This window comes from Heteronotia binoei, chromosome 20 (genome assembly GCF_032191835.1).
Source record: "Heteronotia binoei isolate CCM8104 ecotype False Entrance Well chromosome 20, APGP_CSIRO_Hbin_v1, whole genome shotgun sequence".
NCBI classification, from domain to species: domain Eukaryota; kingdom Metazoa; phylum Chordata; class Lepidosauria; order Squamata; family Gekkonidae; genus Heteronotia; species Heteronotia binoei.
Window position 1 is genome coordinate 30645390 of NC_083242.1, and position 18264 is coordinate 30663653.

At 48.4% G+C, this 18264-nt stretch overlaps 1 protein-coding gene and 1 non-coding gene across 5 annotated transcripts in view; one reads left to right on the forward strand and one right to left on the reverse strand.

Moving 5' to 3' along the window:
* Positions 1-18264, reverse strand: part of LOC132588152 (protein ELFN1-like) — a 644710-nt gene that overhangs the window by 187169 nt on the left and 439277 nt on the right. For all 4 annotated transcript variants that reach the window (XM_060260491.1, XM_060260490.1, XM_060260492.1 and 1 more), the window contains exon 3: positions 3794-3969. The gene's annotated coding sequence lies outside the window, so the exon portion shown is untranslated. The remainder of the gene's footprint in view (positions 1-3793; positions 3970-18264) is intronic.
* Positions 2359-2433, forward strand: TRNAS-GCU (transfer RNA serine (anticodon GCU)). Its single transcript has one exon. It is a non-coding gene; the product is annotated as a tRNA-Ser (tRNA).

Sequence of the window (18264 nt, forward strand, 5' to 3'; positions counted from 1 at the left end):
GAGGGCCATCTAGTCTCTGTTGAAAAACCTCCAAGGAAGGAGAGCCCACCACCTCCCGAGGAAGCATGTTCTACTGAGAAACCGCTCTAAACTCACAAATCCTTCTCCCTAAATTCACAGGATCTTCATTGCTGTCAGATGGCCATCTTGCCTCTGTTGAAAAACCTCCAAGGAAGGAGAGCCCACCACCTCCCGAGGAAGCCTGTTCCACTGAGGTACCGCTCTAACGGTCAGGAAGTTCTTCCTAATGCTTATTCGGAAGCTCTTCTGATTGGATTTCAACCCATTGATTCTGGTCTGACTTTCTGGGCTCGCATAAAATAACTCTGCACCATCCTCTATATGACAGCATTTCAAGAAGATGGTGACCACATCACGTCTCCGTCGTCTCCTCTCCAGGTTAAACATACCCAGCTCCTTCAACTTTTCCTCATAGGATTTGGCATCCCTATCCCTCACCCTTGCCCCTCCTCTGGGCATGGTCCAGCTTGTCTATATCCTTTTCAAATTATTCTGCCCCCAAACGCAATACTCGAGGAGAGGTCTAACCAGAGTGGAGTACAGCGATACCATCACTTCGCTTGATCTGAGCACTCGACTTCTGTTGATACCAACGCTCCCTCTAAGCTGAGTCAGCGTGAGCGAGCTCACAGATTTTTAGCCTCCAGCTCACGCATTTTTTGTCTTCGCTCAGGAAGGAGGACCCCAGAGCACAATAATTTATGCAGGAGCTCGCAACTTTAATGCCAGTAGCTCACAAAGTAGAATTTTTGCTCACAAGACCCGGCAGCTTAGAGAGAACATTGGCTGATACAGCCCAAAACTGCATTGGCCTTCTTAGATACCGCATCACACTGCTGACTCGTGTTCAGCGCATGGTCTACTAAGACCCCTAGATCCTTTTTGCATGGACTGCTCCCAAGACAAGTCTCCCCCCATCCTATAATGATGCATTGGATTTGCCCTACCTAAATGCGGAACTTTATAATTATCCTGAACCCTTTTGCTAGCAGGATCTCCTCTGCATATTAGGCCACACACCCCTGATGTAGCCAGCCCTCTACGCCAGGGGTGTCGAACTCATTTGTTATGAGGGCCAGATCTAACATAAATGAGACCTTGTTAGGCCGAGCCATGTTGAATCGGGTCGGACCATGCTGAGCTGGGCCATGTCAGGCCAGGCCATGCGTGTACCTATTTAAGATTAGATGGCAAAGATATAAACTTTATACAGGATACACACAAACACAACTGAATTTTAAAAAACCCTTAAAACATGTTTAAAAATTTAGCACTCATTGGCTTAAAGGTGCTCCCTTTGTATTTCTCCCATGGGATCCAGGGAACCGGGCAAACTGTGATCTCCCATGGGATCCAGGGAACCGGGCAACTGTGGCTCTTTCCTTCCTTCCCCAGGGGACAGGTGAGGGAGGAGCCTCAGCCAATAGAAGGGAATGAGGCTTGGCTCAGTAGCTCTGCTGTGTGATTGAGAGAGCCTGGGAAAACAAGCTCTGCCTTCCCCCCCTTCCTCCCCAAGGGGGGATCCTCAGCCAATGGAGAAAATAGAGGTTTTGCTCTGTAGCTCCTGTGCAATTGAGCGAGCTTTGCAAAGCAAGCTGTTATGCAGAAGGAAGCAAGATATTAGAAGAAGGAAACAGATGACAGCCAGATGCTCGGGGGCCTGATAGGAGCCATCTGAGGGCCTGATTTGGCCCTCGGGCCACATGTTTGACACCCATGCTCTAAGCTATTGGTGGCTTGGCTATATCAGGGAGATGTGGCCTAATATGCAAAGGAGGTCCTGCTAGAAAAAGAGCCCTGAATTTATCCCCATGTAGGTGGCCAACATAGAGTAGCTCACTAAGTAGAATTTTTACTCACAAGACTCTGCAGCTTAGAGGGAACATTGTTTGAAAGTGGAAGGCCAGGAAGCATCCAGAGAGTGCCCGGGGAGCTGTGGACTGGGCGCATGAGTGTTCGAGATGCTCCCTGGGCGCTTGTGGTTTGCCCCTTTTCCAAGTGCTGTTGGGAAGCTCCCAGGTGCTCTATTTCCAGCCAGTTCTTTTAGGGTAGACTGATCAAAGCCACCAAGTAATACACTGTCTTTCAGTTTGCAAAAATATATTATAAGGATTGTGTACAACACATAATAAACAATACAATATTGATAGAGGCTGGGGGTGCTAGGCCTTTTAAAGTAACAGAAACACCAAGGGGGCAAAAAAAAACCCATCCCCAAATGAATAGATATATGCCCAAACTTGGAAATAGTCCTACTGAAATTCGCAAGGCGGGGGTGCTCCTGAGAAGTGTAGCTTCAATGCAGCCGCTTTCTTAAAAAGACATCTCTCTAGTTGGGGAGGGATGGTGGCTCAGTGGTAGAGCATCTGCTTGCTAAGCAGAAGGTCCCAGGTTCAATCCCTGGCATCTCCAAAAAGGGGTCCAGGCAAATAGGTGTGAAAAACCTCAGCTTGAGACCCTGGAGAGCCGCTGCCAGTCTGAGTAGACAATACTGACTTTGATGGACCAAGGGTCTGATTCAGTATAAGGCAGCTTCATATGTCCATTTTGATGACGTTTCAATTCTATTCATTTGGGGATGGGTTTTTTTTTTTGGCCTTTGGGGTTTCTGTTACTTTAAAAGGCCCTAGCACCGCCAGTCTGTATCATTATTGCACTGTCTATTATGTGTTGTACACGAATCTTATAATATATTTTTTGCAAACTGAAAGACGGTTACTTGGAGGCTTTGATCAGTCTACTAATTACACCAAGTGCCCTTTAAGTAGCTGCTCTTTTGGAGTGGCTTCAGCCAGCTGTTGTCGGCCTCGGTATCCTTTATAAAGTTTGTATCTCCACTCCCTGATATTACATTTCATGATATGCGTGGCCTGCCCCCACAAAGTCCCATTTATGTCAGATCCGACCCTTGAAACAAATGAGTGACACCCCGGTACACCACGCTGGCTTTAGAGAGCTGCTACCAGTCAGAGTTCTGATACCAAGCAATAAATGCTTTGACTTAGTAGCAGGGGTGGGATTCTAGCAGGAGCTCCTTTGCATATTAGGCCACACCCCCCTGATGTAGCTAATCCTCCAAGAGCTTTCAAGGTTCTTTTTTTGTAAGCTTCTGGAGCATTGGCAACATCGGGGTGTGTGTGGCCTAATATGCAAAGGAGCTGCTGCTAGAATCCCACCCCTGCTAAGTAGAAGGAAGTGACACGTTTTTTCAAAGACAGGGGACAGCTGCTTTCTACCCCTTCGTGGCAACCCTTAGGCCAGCTGGGATGGCCACTTTTGGTGAGTCCTGGTCGCTTCCTGGTATTTGTAGGCCCGTGGCGCTCAATCAGCTATGGGGGGAAATGCCCTCTGGACAACTGTTTTGACAGAACGAAAAGTGATTTGCTTCAAACTTCCCCGGAACGAAGGAAAACACAAACCCGTCTTTTCTGTTTGGTTGCTTGTCTGCTTTGAGGTGAACAACATCCTCAGAGAAGGGGGAAAAGACCAACCTCGACGGATTGGATTCTACAGCTCCAATAAGCAAACGCGTTTCTCGATCGCTGCCTACAGCTCGCCTCGCGTTCCGAGATACAAGCTGCCATTTCCATCCCGAGTTGTCGTCAAAGACCATTTGCATTCTTCTCCAGGGAGAGGGGGAGGGAAAAATCCCTTCAAGAGCTGTACAGATTCTTTAATGTGTGTTTTATCGGCATTGCTGCTGTGTCCCCGTTCCCCGGCTTCCCATTCTCTGCTTCTCCCGGTAGACTTGACGGAAAAGGTCACCTCTTACCTCAGTGACGGAGCCACGCGGCTGAGCGCTGACATCCAAAAACGGCAGCCGAACGGATGTTCCCTCGTGGAAGTCATGAATTTTGCCTCCTCATCGCTTGGAGATTCGCTGCCAGGCACAGTGGAGTCAGGTTTTAAGGAATTCGGAAGGATCGGTCAGCAAGGCCAGCCTTTGAACTGCAAAAGAGAAAAGGGCAAAGGAGGTCAAACCTGGACCCAAGATGGAAGGAGAGAGATGCCAAGCTGCAGCCCTGGCACTATTTATTTAAAACACTTGGATGCAATCTTTCAATATTATCAGCAGGGCGGGTGCTAGGGTTTTTGGTGCCCTACGCAAGCCGCCCAGTAATTTAAAAAAACAGAGAATTGTAGGAGAAATGAATACAATACAATAACCATTATTGGCATGCTATCGACCATAACAGGGAACCGATCCATCCATCGAATGGCGATTTGCAAATACATTAAGCGCCTCCTAGAAGCTAGATGTAAAAAAATTGCAACAGTTTTAATTACCAGTCGGTTCCGAGATGACAACAAGAAGACCATTTTATATTTGTCGAGCTTTGACGTTAGCTCACTTAAACAGGGGTCAAGGAGTATGGAACGCAGCTCAGAGTTAAAAAGTACAGTTTAAAAATACATGTTCTAAAGTTTCTGTCTCTGGACATGCACAAGTGCACAGTCTGCTAGCATAGGGAATTTAATGGAATCTTCCAAGAAGTATCGCAGACGGTAGCGCATTCAACCTAACTAGTGAATAGGCTCTGCGTTGCCAAGGGGCCATTAGGCAGGTGAGATATTCAGCCTTATACCCAGGAGGTAAAAACCGCAAAATCAAGGGTGAACATCTGCCTTTAGCATGTTTTCGAGTACCTGCAATTCAGCATCAACCAATCTTTGTCTAATCAATAGGAAAGCTGATTTTTCAGTATACAGAAATAGATCGAGAAGAAACAAAGAAACTTGAAACGATTTGCAATATTGTTACAGTTTTTTATTTTAAATTTTAATATTTTCAAAAAAATTGTGAGATTAAGCAATAAAAATTGTGAGAATACAACAATCCTTTTAGCTGGAGGTGCTAGGAACAAGACCTTCACGTGACCCTGTCTACTTGATCCTTTTAGCTAGAGGTGCCAGGGACAAGACCTTCACATGACCATTTCTACTCGATCCTTTTAGCTGGGGATGCCGGGGAAAAGACCTTCACATGACCATTTCTACTCGATCGTTTTAGCTGGGGATGCCCAGGACGAGACCTTCACATGACCATTTCTAATCGATCCTTTTAGCTGGGGATGCCGGGGACAAGACCTTCACATGACCATTTCTACTCAATCCTTTTAGCTGGGGGTGCCAGGGACGAGACCTTCACATGACCATTTCTACTCGATCCTTTTAGCTGGGGGTACCAGGGACGAGACCTTCACATGACCATTTCTACTCGATCCTTTTAGCTGTGGATGCCCGGGATGAGACCTTCACATGACCATTTTTAATCGATTCTTTTAGCTGTGGATGCCGGGGACAAGACCTTCACATGACCATTTCTACTCGATCCTTTTAGCTGGGGGTGCCAGGGAAAAGACCTTCACATGACCATTTCTACTCGATCCTTTTAGCTGGAGGTGCCAGGGACAAGACTTTCACATGACCATTTCTACTCGATCCTTTTAGCTGGAGGTGCCAGGGACAAGACCTTCACATGACCATTTCTACTCGATCCTTTTAGCTGGGGGTGCCAGGGAAAAGACCTTCACATGACCATTTCTACTCGATCCTTTTAGCTGGGGGTGCCAGGGACAAGACTTTCACATGACCATTTCTACTCGATCCTTTTAGCTGGGGGTGCCAGGGACCAGACCTTCACATGACCATTTCTACTCGATCCTTTTAGCTGGGGGTGCGAGGGACAAGACCTTCACATGACCATTTCTACTCGATCCTTTTAGCTGGGGATGCCCAGGACGAGACCTTCACATGACCATTTCTAATCGATCCTTTTAGCTGGGGACAAGACCTTCACATGACCATTTCTACTCAATCCTTTTAGCTGGGGGTGCCAGGGAAAAGACCTTCACATGACCATTTCTACTCGATCCTTTTAGCTGGAGGTGCCAGGGACAAGACTTTCACATGACCATTTCTACTCGATCCTTTTAGCTGGAGGTGCCAGGGACAAGACCTTCACATGACCATTTCTACTCGATCCTTTTAGCTGGGGGTGCCAGGGAAAAGACCTTCACATGACCATTTCTACTCGATCCTTTTAGCTGGGGGTGCCAGGGACAAGACTTTCACATGACCATTTCTACTCGATCCTTTTAGCTGGGGGTGCCAGGGACCAGACCTTCACATGACCATTTCTACTCGATCCTTTTAGCTGGGGGTGCCAGGGACGAGACCTTCACATGACCATTTCTACTCGATCCTTTTAGCTGGGGGTGCGAGGGACAAGACCTTCACATGACCATTTCTACTCGATCCTTTTAGCTGGGGATGCCCAGGACGAGACCTTCACATGACCATTTCTAATCGATCCTTTTAGCTGGGGACAAGACCTTCACATGACCATTTCTACTCAATCCTTTTAGCTGGAGGTGCCAGGGACAAAACCTTCACATAACCATTTATACTTGCTCCTTTTAGCTCCTTTTCATGAGGAACTACAAAAGCAACAGTCTGTCCAAATGGTCTCTCTACACCATTAAAACTAGGAAGAAGGAAGAGGAGGAGGAGTTGGATTTATATCCTGCCCTTCACTCAGAGTCTCAGAGCGGCTTACAATCTCCTTCCCTTCCTCTTCTCACAATCAGGGCAGGCCCTACGCTGACTGGCACGATGGGGTGGTGGGGGCTTTGAGAGCCACACAATATGTGTCAAAGAGCCACATGTGGCTCCCGAGCCCCAGTTTGGCCACCCCTGCCACAGAGTGATCCGTTCCCCTGCAGAGAATGGCGGCTTCGGAAAGTCAGTTCTATGGCACTATATCCAGGGGGTTGAACTCATTTGTTATGAGGGCCGGATCTGACACAAATGAGACCTTGTTGGACTGGGCCAGGCTATTTACGATTAGGCAGTATAATAAAAAGTAGAGACATCACCCTGCCAACAAAAGTCCGTATAGTCAAAGCGATGGTATTCTCAGTAGTAATGTATGGTTGTGAGAGCTGGACCACAAGGAAGGCCGAGCGCAGAAGAATAGATGCTTTTGAGCTGTGGTGCTGGAGAAGACTCTTGAGAGTCCCTTGGACTGCAAGAAGATCAAACCAGTCAGTCTTAGGGGAAATCAACCCAGACTGCTCCCTGGAAGGTCAGACGCTGCAGCTGAAGCTCAAATACTTTGGCCACCAAATGAGAAGGGAGCACTCACTGGAGAAGACTCTTGAGAGTCCCTTGGACTTCAAGAAGATCCAATCAGTCAGTCCTAAGGGAAATCAATCCTGACTGTTCTCTGGAAGGTCAGATGCTAAAGATGAAGCTCAAATACTCTGGCCACCCAATGAGAAGGGAGCACTCAGTGGAGAAGACCCTGATACTGGAAAAGACAGAAGGCAAAAGAAGAAGGGGACGGCAAAAGAGATGTCTGGACAGCGTTACTGACGTAACTAACATGAATTTGAGCAGACTTTGGAGAATGGTGGAAGACAGGAGGGCCTGGCGTGACTTGGTCCACGGGGTCGCAAAGAGTCGGACTCGACTGTGCGACTGAACAACAACAAAAGCACAGACTTAAACTTTATAAAAGACACAAATACAATTAAAGGTTTTTTTAAAACATGCTTAAAACATTAGCACTTGTTGGTCTTTAAGGTGCTTTCTTTGCATTTCTCCCACGGGATCCAGAGAACTGGGCAAAGGAAGCTCTGGCTCTTTCCTCCCTTCCCTAGAGGACCAGGAGAGGGAGGAGTCTCAGCCAATAGAATGAAGAGAGGCTTGGCTCAGTAGCTCTGCTGTGTGCTTGAGAGAGCCTGGCAAAGCAAGCTCTGCCTACCCCCCTTTCTCCCCAAGGAAGGAGCCTCAGCCAATGGAGAAAACAGAGGCTTTGCTCTGTAGTTCTGTTTCAAAACAAGCTGTGATGCAGAAGGAAGCAAGAGAGAGGAAGAAAGAAGCAGCTGACAGCCAGTTGCTAGGGGGCCTGATAGGAGCCCTCTGGGGGCCTGATTCGGCCCCCTGGCTGCATGTTTGACACCCCACACTATGCCCTGCTGAGAGTCTTACCCTCCCCAAACTCTCCTTCCCAGGCTCCATCACTAAATCTCCAGAAACTTCCCATACAGAGCTTTCTTATCTTATCCATTACGCATGAATCATAGAATCACAGAATCTTAGAGTTGGAAGGGACCTCTAGGGTCATCTAGTCCAACCCCCTGCACAATGCAGGAAACTCACAAATCCCTCCCCCTAAATTCACAGGATCTTCATTGCTGTCAGATGGCCATCTAGCCTCTGTTGAAAAACCTCCAAGGAAGGGGAGCCCACCACCTCCTGAGGAAGCCTGTTCCACTGAGGAACCACTCTAAACTCACAAACACCTCCCCCTAAATTCACAGGATCTTCATTGCTGTCAGATGGCCATCTAGCCTCTGTTTAAAAACCTCCAAGGAAGGAGAGTCCACCACCTCCTGGGGAAGCCTGTTCCACTGAGGAACTGTTCTAATGGTCAGGAAGTTCTTCCAGAGCCAATTTGGTGTAGTGGTTAAGTGCACAGACTCTTATCTGGGAGAACCAGGTTTGATTTCCCACTCCTCCACTTGCAGCTGCTGGAATGACCTTGGGTCAGCCATAGCTCTGGCAGAGCTATCCTTGAAAAGGCAGCTGCTGTGAGAGACCTCTCACCCCACCCACCTCACAGGGTGTCTGTGGTGGGGGGAGAAGACATAGGCAATTGTAAGCTGCTCTGCGTCTCTGATTCAGAGAGAAGGGTGGGGTATAAATCTGCAGTCTTCTTTTTCTTCTTATCTTGAGCCGGAAGCTCTTTTGATTTAATTTCAGTCCACTGGTTCTGGTCCTACCTTCTGAATGAATGTTGTGTTTGGCTACTGCTCAGTGGTAAGGAAACTGATTTTTTTTTCAAAAAGCCCAGCTTTAACCTTTGTGCACATTAGGCCAATTCAATCATGCCCAAGCGTAAAATCCATACCTGTGCATTTCAGAAGCACTGGGCTAGAGAGGAGTGACAAGTGGAGTACCTCAACGATCTGTCCTGGGACCTGTTTTGTTCACCATCTTTATCAATGATTTTTAATGAAGGACTAGAGGGAATACTTATTAAATTTGCAGATGATACTAAATTGGGAGGGGTTGCAAACACAGAAGAAGACAGAAACAGGATACAGGATGACCTTGACAGGCTGGGAAACTGGGCTAAAATCAATAAAACAAATTTTAACAGGGAGAAATATGAAGTTCTGAATTTTGGTAGGAAAAATCCAATGCATGGTTATAGGATGGGGAAGACTTGTCTTAGCAGTAGTATGTGTGAGAAGGATCTAGGGGTCTTAGTGGATCATACGCTGAACATGAGTCAACAGTGTGATGTGGTGGCTAAAAAGGCAAATGCAATTTTGGGCTGTATCAACAGAAGTATAGTGTCCAGATGACGTGATGTGATGGTCTCGCTTTACTTTGCTCTGGTAAGACCTCACCTGGAGTATTGTGTTCAGTTTTGGGCACCACATTTTAAGAAGGATATAGACAAGCTGGAACGGGTCCAGAGGAAGGTGACGAAGATGGTGAGGGGTCTGGAGACCAAGTCCTATGAGGAAAGGTTGAAGGAGCTGGGGATGTTTAGCCTCGAGAGGAGGTGGCTGAGAGGTGATAGGATCACCATCTTCAAGTACTTGAAGGGCTGTACTCTAGAGGAGGGTGTGGAATTGTTTTCTGTGGCCCCAGAAGGTAGGACCAGAACCAATGGGTTGAAATTAAATCAAAAGAGTTTCCGTCTCAACATTAGGAAGAACTTCCTGACCGTTAGAGCTGTTCTTCAGTGGAACAGGCTTCCTCGGGAGGTGGTGGGCTCTCCTTCTTTGGAGGTTTTTAAACAGAGGCTAGACAGCCATCTGACAACGATGAAGATCCTGTGAATTTAAAGGGAGGTGTTTGTGAGTTTCCTGCATTGTGCAGGGGGTTGGACTAGATGACCCTAGAGGTCCCTTCCAACTCTATGATTCTATGATATTCTATAAAGGACAATGGGATTAGAACTAGCCATTATAGTTTTCAAACATCACTAAATGTCCCTTTACTTTCCAATGTTTTTCAACATATATTTGAAATTTCTCCCAATCCATCTTAAACTTCTCTGAACCATAGTCCTTTAAGATTGAATGGTTATAAAGAAAAGAAGAAATGGTTTTGTTTTTTGGTTTTTTTTTACTGGATTAATAGTATCTTTTTCTTTTGATAAAGGTTAAGAGATTAGAGCATAAGGTTTTTTTAAGAGTTATTACCTTGTATTTTTAGCAATTTAAGTAAAAACCGGCGGGAGTCAGAAAAAGGGGGATGGAAGGGGTGAAAAGTAATGTATTGGTATCATTCTTGCATTAGTGCTTTCTTTGATGTTTTTTTTTTTAATATAAATATTATTACAGTACATTACAATAACAAAAGTGATTTTGACCGAGAACTAGCCATTATAAGCTGGCAGTGGGTGGCATTACACAGAGAGCGATGCGGCCCCCAAGGCGAGCCTCATCGAAGATGGCAGGACCACGAGAAAGGTGTCGGAGCATCAAAGGAGATGGGTCAGGCATTTGGAGAGGCCTTAATGAGTCCCCAGGGGAAAAAAATATTAACAAAGAAAACAGGTTGCTTGAAAAACATCTACCCAGCCGTTCGCACCAGAGAGTAATCAATCAGGTCGACAAGGTTCGGAGGTGACAGGAACACACATCAAATTCTCATTACAAAGTCTGACATCTGCGGAAGACAACGTCGAACGATCCACCACGACGGTGGCTTTCAAGAGGAGCGTCGCCCAGGTGGCAACGAGACACCTGGAGACCGCCTCGCTTCTAAGATGGGGATAATGAGGACTGAGCGGCGACGATGACTCCCTTCTGAATTCCGAACGACTGAATCAAACCGTTGGTTCATCTGGGTCAGAAATATCTACTCAGACTGGCGGCGTTTCTCTCTATCCCAGGGAAAGAAGGGCCTGTCCTCACCAGGGGTGTTCTGAGGGCTGGATATTACATAAATGAGTTCTTGTTGGGTCGGGCCGCTTGTGTCATAAAATGTAACACCAGGTAGAACGGCAGAGATATAAACTTTATAAAGGACACAAAAACAATTAAAAATGTGCTTAAAATTTAGCACATTAGTCTTAAAGGTGCTTTCTTTGTATCTCTCCCATGGGCTCCACGGAACAGGGCAAAGGAAGCTTTAGCTCTTTCCTTCCTTCCCGAAGGGAGCAGGAGGGGGAGGAGCCTCAGCCAATAGAAGGAAGAGAGGCTTGGCTCAGTAGCTCTGCTGCGTGGCTGAGAGAGCCTGGCAAAACAAGCTCTCCCTTCTTCCTCCCCATGGGAGGAGCCTCAGCCAATGGAGAAAATAGAGGCTTTGCTTTGTAGCTCTTGTGCAATTGAGCAAGCCTGGCAAAGCAAGTCATGATGCAGAAGGAAGCAACAGAGAGGGAGAAGGAAGCAGACAATAGCCAGTTGTTCGTGGGCCTGATAGGAGCCCTCCGGGGGCCTGGTTTAGCCCCTGGGCCACATGTCTGACACCCCTGCTCTATGCTGAGTTAGACCATCGACCCATTTTGCTACTTAGATGAGGAGTTGCTTCTCCAGAAACTCAGGTACAGAATGGTGTTTCTTCAGCGTGGTAGATCCTTTCATTGGTGACAATGAACCAGGGAATTTTGGCATGCAAATGAGTTCCTTTACGACAGAACCACAGTGAAGGAAAGGAGGTTTTCCATCTGCCAAAGGAGTCTGCCAAGGGAGTCACATTCCTTAAAATGCTTTTATTCTAGACACACGTGAACACACATGAAGCCAAACCCCTGGTATAAGAACATAAAAACATAAGAGAAGCCATGTTGGATCAGGCCAATGGCCCATCCAGTCCAACACTCTGTGTCACATAAGAACATAAGAGAAGCCATGTTGGATCAGGCCAGTGGCCCCTCCAGTCCAACACTCTGTGTCACATAAGAACATAAGAGAAGCCCTGTTGGATCAGGCCAGTGGCCCCTCCAGTCCAACACTCTGTGTCACATAAGAACATAAGAGAAGCCCTGTTGGATCAGGCCAGTGGCCCCTCCAGTCCAACACTCTGTGTCACATAAGAACATAAGAGAAGCCCTGTTGGATCAGGCCAGTGGCCCCTCCAGTCCAACACTCTGTGTCACATAAGAACATAAGAGAAGCCCTGTTGGATCAGGCCAGTGGCCCCTCCAGTCCAACACTCTGTGTCACATAAGAACATAAGAGAAGCCCTGTTGGATCAGGCCAATGGCCCATCCAGTCCAACACTCTGTGTCACACAGTGGCCAAAAAAAATTATATATATATACACACACACACACACACACATACACACACACACTGTGGCTAATAGCCACTGATGGACCTCTGCTCCATATTTTTATCTAACCCCCTCTTGAGGTGGCTATGTTTGTAGCCGCCGCCACCTCCTGTGGCAGTGAATTCCACATGCTAATCACCTTTTGGGTGAAGAAGTACTTCCTTTTATCCATTTTAACCTGTCTGCTCAGCAATTTCATTGAGTGCCCACAAGTTCTTGTATTGTGAGAAAGGGAGAAAAGTACCTCTTTCTCTACTTTCTCCATCCCATGCATTATCTTGTAAACCTCTATCATGTCACCCCGCAGTCGACGTTTCTCCAAGCTAAAGAGTCCCAAGCGTTTCAACCTTTCTTCGTAGGGAAAGTGCTCCAGCCCTTTAATCATTCTAGTCGCCCTTTTATAGCAGGGCCAGTGTTGTCCATTCAGAGCGGTGGCGGCTCTCCAGGGTCTCAGGTTTCACATCGGTCTCCTACCTGTTCATTTTAGCTGGAGATGCCAGGGATTGAACCTGGGACCTTCTGCATGCCAAGCAGATGCTCCACCACTGAACCACGACCCTTTCTTAAATGAAGCTGCCTTATCTTGAGTCTGAACAAAGTTTGAATCCAGCGGCACCTTTGAATCCAACAAAGTTGAATTCTGGGTATAGCTGTGGTACTGCAGTCCAAGCTCTGCTCACGACCCGAGTTCGATCCTGGCAGAAGCTGGCTTCAGGTAGCCGGCTCAAGGTTGACTCAACCTTCCATCTTTCCAAGGTGGGGGTAGAGTGTAGATGACTGGGGAAGGCAATGGCAAACCACCCCATTAAAAGTCTGCCATGAAAACGTCCTGATGCGACATATGAACATATGAAGCTGCCTTATACTGAATCAGACCCTCAGTCCATCAAAGTCAGTATTGTCTGCTCAGACTGGCAGCAGCTCTCCAGGGTCTCAAGCTGAGGTTTTTCACGCCTACTTGCCTGGACCCTTTTTAGTTGGAGATGCTGGGGATTGAACCTGGGACCTCCTGCTTCCCAAGCAGATGCTCGACCACTGAGCCACCGTCCCTCCCCAACGTCACCCCATGGGCTGGTAACAACTCGGTGCTTGCGCAGGGGACTACCTTTCCCTTTTTACTCTAAGCGTTTCTGCACATGCACCCTGCATCTGACGAAGTGTGCGCACACATGAAAGCTTCTCCCCAGAACGAAACTTGGTTGGTCTTAAAGGCGCCACTGGACTCCAGCTTCGTTCTGCTGCTTCAGAGCAGCATGGCGACCCGCCTGAATTTATCTAGAATCAGACTGTTGGCCCATCAAGGTCAGTATTGTCTGTTCCGACTATTGACGACTCTCCAGGGTCTCTGGTGCAGGTGTTTCACCCCCCTGACTACCTGATCTACTTAAATGGGGATGTCAGGGATCTTCTACATGCAAAGTGAATGTTCTACTGGTGAGCCACAGTTCCTCTCTATGGCCTTGGTCTCCCAATGGACTGTTTCACCCCCTGACAGAGCAAGTCATCTTCAACGGCATGGATCAATTCCCAGTTACAAACCATCAGTCTCTATATGTTTCCAGCAGCTGGCCAACAGTGGGGCATTCCCAGCATGGACATGGGCAGTGTTCCCTCTAAGCTGTGTTAGTATGAGCTAGCTCACAGATCTTTAGCCTCTGGCTCACAAATTTTGCCTTAGCGCAAGAAAAAAATCACCCCGGAGCAAAACCGATTTATGCACTAGCTCACAGCTTTAAAGCCAGTAGCTCACAAAGTAGAATTTTGCTCACAAGACTCCACAGCTTAGAGCAGGGGTGTCAAACATGCAGCCTGGGGCTGAATTAGGCCCCTGGAGGGCTCCTATCAGGCCCCCGAGCAACTGGCTGTCATCTGCTTCCTTCTCCCTCCTTCGTGCTTCCTTCTGCATCACAGCTTGTTTTGCCAGGCTTGCTCAATTGCACAGGAGCTACAGAGCAAAACCTCTATTTTCTCCATTGGCTGAGGCTCCTCCCTTGGGGAGGAGGGATAGCTTGCTTTGCCAGGCTCTCTCAATTGCACAGCAGAGCTACTGAGCCAAGCCTCTCTTCCTTCTATCCTCACCCCCCCCCCCTCTAGTCCCCTGGGGAAGGAAGGAAAGAGCTTGAGCTTCCTTTGCCCCGTTCCCTGGATCCCCTGGGAGAAATACAAAGAAAGCATCTTTAAGACTAATGAGTGCTAACGTTTCATGCATGTTTTAAGTTTAAAAAAAATATTTGTGTTTGTGTTCTTTATAAAATTTATATCTCTGCTAAAAAAGGTAAAGGTAGTCCCCTGTGCAAGCACCAGTCGTTTTCGACTCTGGGGTGACGTTGCTTTCACAACGTTTTCACGGCAGACTTTTTACGGGGTGGTTTGCCATTGCCTTCCCGTCCTCTACACTTTCCCCCAGCAAGCTGGGGACTCATTTGACCGACCTCAGAAGGATGGAAGGCTGAGTCAACCTGGAGCCGGCTACCTGAACCAGCTTCTGCTGGGATCGAACTCAGGTCGTGAGCAGAGGGCTCCAACTGCAGTACGGCAGCTTTACCACTCTGCTACCTAATCTTAACAGGTACACGCGTGGCCCAGCCCGACATGGCTCGGCCTAACCTGGCATGGTCCTGCCCAACAAGGTCTCATTTATGTCAGATCCGGCCCTCGTAACAAATGAGTTCAACACCCCTGGCTTAGAGGGAACATTGGCTACCGCTAGGATCAAAAAATTCCATATCCATCGGGTTTTGCTCTCAGCCAAGATCACCTGACCCTGATCAATCTCGACTCCCTACTACTAGTAGAGATGCTCGAGAATGATTTTCCTTTTTTCTTTCTTTTTTTGGGGGGGAGGGGGTAGGGGAGGGCTTCTGGCACGCAGCCGTTCTACTACAGAGGAGCGCCTCGAAATAGATTCCAGCCCATTCAGCCGTCGCCACATGGGTCGGTGCGGTAATAACAGGCGTGAAAAGCTGCCAAACTTATTTTTGTCACGGAACTAAAGAGACGCATAATCCGCGCGGCACAGAAGGGAACCGATCTGATGAGCCCAAAGTAATTTCTCGCACTCGTTCCCCCTGAACTTAACCACACTTTGTGAAAGGTATCACACTGCCCCTGCGACAATGGCGGAAACGCAGGCCATCAGAGCTGAATGAATAATTTGGGACGGGGAAATCTTCAAAACTGAACCACTTCCCTGGGTTTTTTTTTTTCTTTAAAAAAAACGCTGCTATTGCTCAGAGAAGAATTTGATGTCCCTCCCCCTCCCAATCTTGATATCGGTGACAATGACAATTTGTATGATTTTTTTTTAATTAAAACATGTCTTCGTTGTAGGGTTGCTCAATTGCACAGGAGCTACAGAGCAAAACCTCTATTTTCTCCATTGGCTGAGGCTCCTCCCTTGGGGAGGGACGGTGGCTCAGGGGTAGAGCATCTGCTTGGGAAGCAGAAGGTCCCAGGTTCAATCCCCGGCATCTCCCAAAAAGGGTCCAGGCAAATAGGTGTGAAAAACCTCAGCTTGAGACCCTGGAGAGCCGCTGCCAGTCTGAGAAGACAATACTGACTTTGATGGACCAAAGAGGGTCTGATTCAGTATAAGGCAGCTTCATATGTTCATAGGGTTGCCGAGTCCAATTCAAGAAATATCTGGGGACTTTGGGGGTGGAGCCAGGAGACTTTGGGGGGGTGGAGTCAGGAGCGTGGGTGTGACAACAACAATTGAACTCCAAAGGGAGTTGTGGCCATCACATTTAAAGGGACTGCACACCTTTTAAACGCCTTCCCTCCATTAGAAATAATGAAGGATAGGGGCACCTTCTTCGGGGGCTCATAGAATTGAACCCCCTGGTACAATCCTTTTGAAACATGGAGGGTGTTTTAGGGAAAGGCATCGGATGCTGTGCTGTAAATTTGGTGCACCTACCTCAAAAAACAGCCCCCCCAATTGCCCCAGATATCCGTGGAACAATTCTGCATTATTCCTATGGGGATCCGTCTCCATAGTGCCTAGCAGACATTCCCCCCCCCCCTGCTTTCTGATGACCCTGAAGCGGGGGGAGGGCCTCCAAACCGGGGGATCCCCTGCCCTCACCTGGGGATTGGCAACCCTACTTCGTTGATTAGTTTTGCAGTCCTCTGCCATCGGAGCCTGTTCCAGCACTCTCTCTGTTCTCAACATTCTTCTTTATCTTCTACATTTACACCCCCCCGTCCCCCTCAGGGCTTTTTTTGTAGCGGGGACGCCTTTGCGTATTAGGCCACAACCCTCTGATGTAGCCAATCCTCTAAGAGCTGACAGGGCTCTTCGTACAGGGCCTACTGTAAGCTCCAGGAGGATTGGCTACATCAGAGGGGTGTGGCCTGATATGCAAAGGAGTTCCTGCTCCAGAAAAGCCCTACCCCTGCCCGCCTTCTCTTCACAGTTGGAACCCAAAGCAGCTTTCATCATTCTTCTCTCTCCTCCGCTTTATCCTCACAGCCAGGCCTTGAATTCAGCAGGAGCTCACAGGATCACAGCTCCTGAACCTTTCTGATGCCCCCTCCTCCTCCTCACCTACCTACCTTGTCCATTGAATAGCAGGTGCAGCTGCATAACAATCCCTGGATTAGGAGAGCAGGCAGTTAGCCAGCCCCAAGGGCTTTGCCACACCCCCCAGCAGCCCTCATTAACCCCTGGAGAAGCCCACACCACCCTTTCTCCACTTCTTGTGTGATTTTGGCGGCGGGTGGCTCTGGCAGGAGAGCCCCAGGCAAGCGAGGCCTGCTTGGGCTAGATGGATCTCTAGCCAGCCCAAGCAGGCCTCGCTTGCCTGGGGCTCTCCTTTCTTGCATTGGGTTGCTTTTGGCTGGTGAGGGATGGCATATGCTAATGAGTTATGCTAATGAGCTCCACCACTTATTTTTCTACAAAAGGGCTCCTGCTCACAACAGCCCTGGGTGGTAGGTCAGGTTGAGAGGCCGTGACTGGATTGAGGTCACCCAGCAAGCACCCATGGCTGTATGGAAGATTCAAACCTGGACCCGCCTCTAGGGTTGCCAGCCACCGGTCGTGGCTGGAGATCCCCTGCTATTACAATGATCTTCAGGTAAGAGAGATCAGTTCACTTGGGGGAAATGGCTGTTTGAGAGGGTGGACTCTACGGCATTGCACCCCACGGAAGCCCCCTCCCAAAACTCCACCCTCCTCAGACTCCACCCCCACATCTCCAGGCTTTTCCAACCAGGAACCGGCAACTATAGCCCTCCTGGATCCTAGGCCAGGGGGGGACAAATTGCGGCTCAGGAGCCACATGTGCTCTTTCACACATATTGTGGGGCTCTCGGAGGCCCCCCCCACATTTCTCTCGTTAGATTGCTTCTCTGAGCCAAGCCAGCTGGTGGCTTGGAGAATGCATTTAAAGTTAAAGTTGCTTTGTTTCCACCTCTCCTCCTTCCTTCCTTCCTTCCTTCCTTCCTTCCTTCCTTCTTCCTTCTTCCTTCCTTCCTTCCTTCCCTCCCTCCTTCCATCCATCCTTCCATCCTTCCTTCCTTCCCTCCCTCTCTCCCTTCCATCCATCTTCCTCCCTCCCTCCCTCCCTCCCTCCCTTCCTTCCTTCCCTCCCTCCTTCCAGCCATCCTTCCATCCTTCCTTCCTTCCCTCCCTCTCTCCCTGCCTTCCTCCCTTCCCTCCTTCCATCCATCCATCCTTCCATCCTTCCTCCCTCCCTCTCTCCCTTCCATCCTTCTTCCTCCCTCCCTCCCTCCCTCCCTTCCTTCCTTCCTTCCTTCCCTCCCTCCTTCCTTCCTTCCATCCATCCTTCCTTCCCTCCCTCTCTCCCTTCCATCCTTCTTCCTCCCTCCCTCCCTCCCTTCCTCCCTTCCTTCCCTCCCTCTCTCCCTTCCATCCTTCTTCCTCCCTCCCTCCCTTCCTTCCTTCCTTCCTTCCTTCTTCCTTCCTTCCTTCCT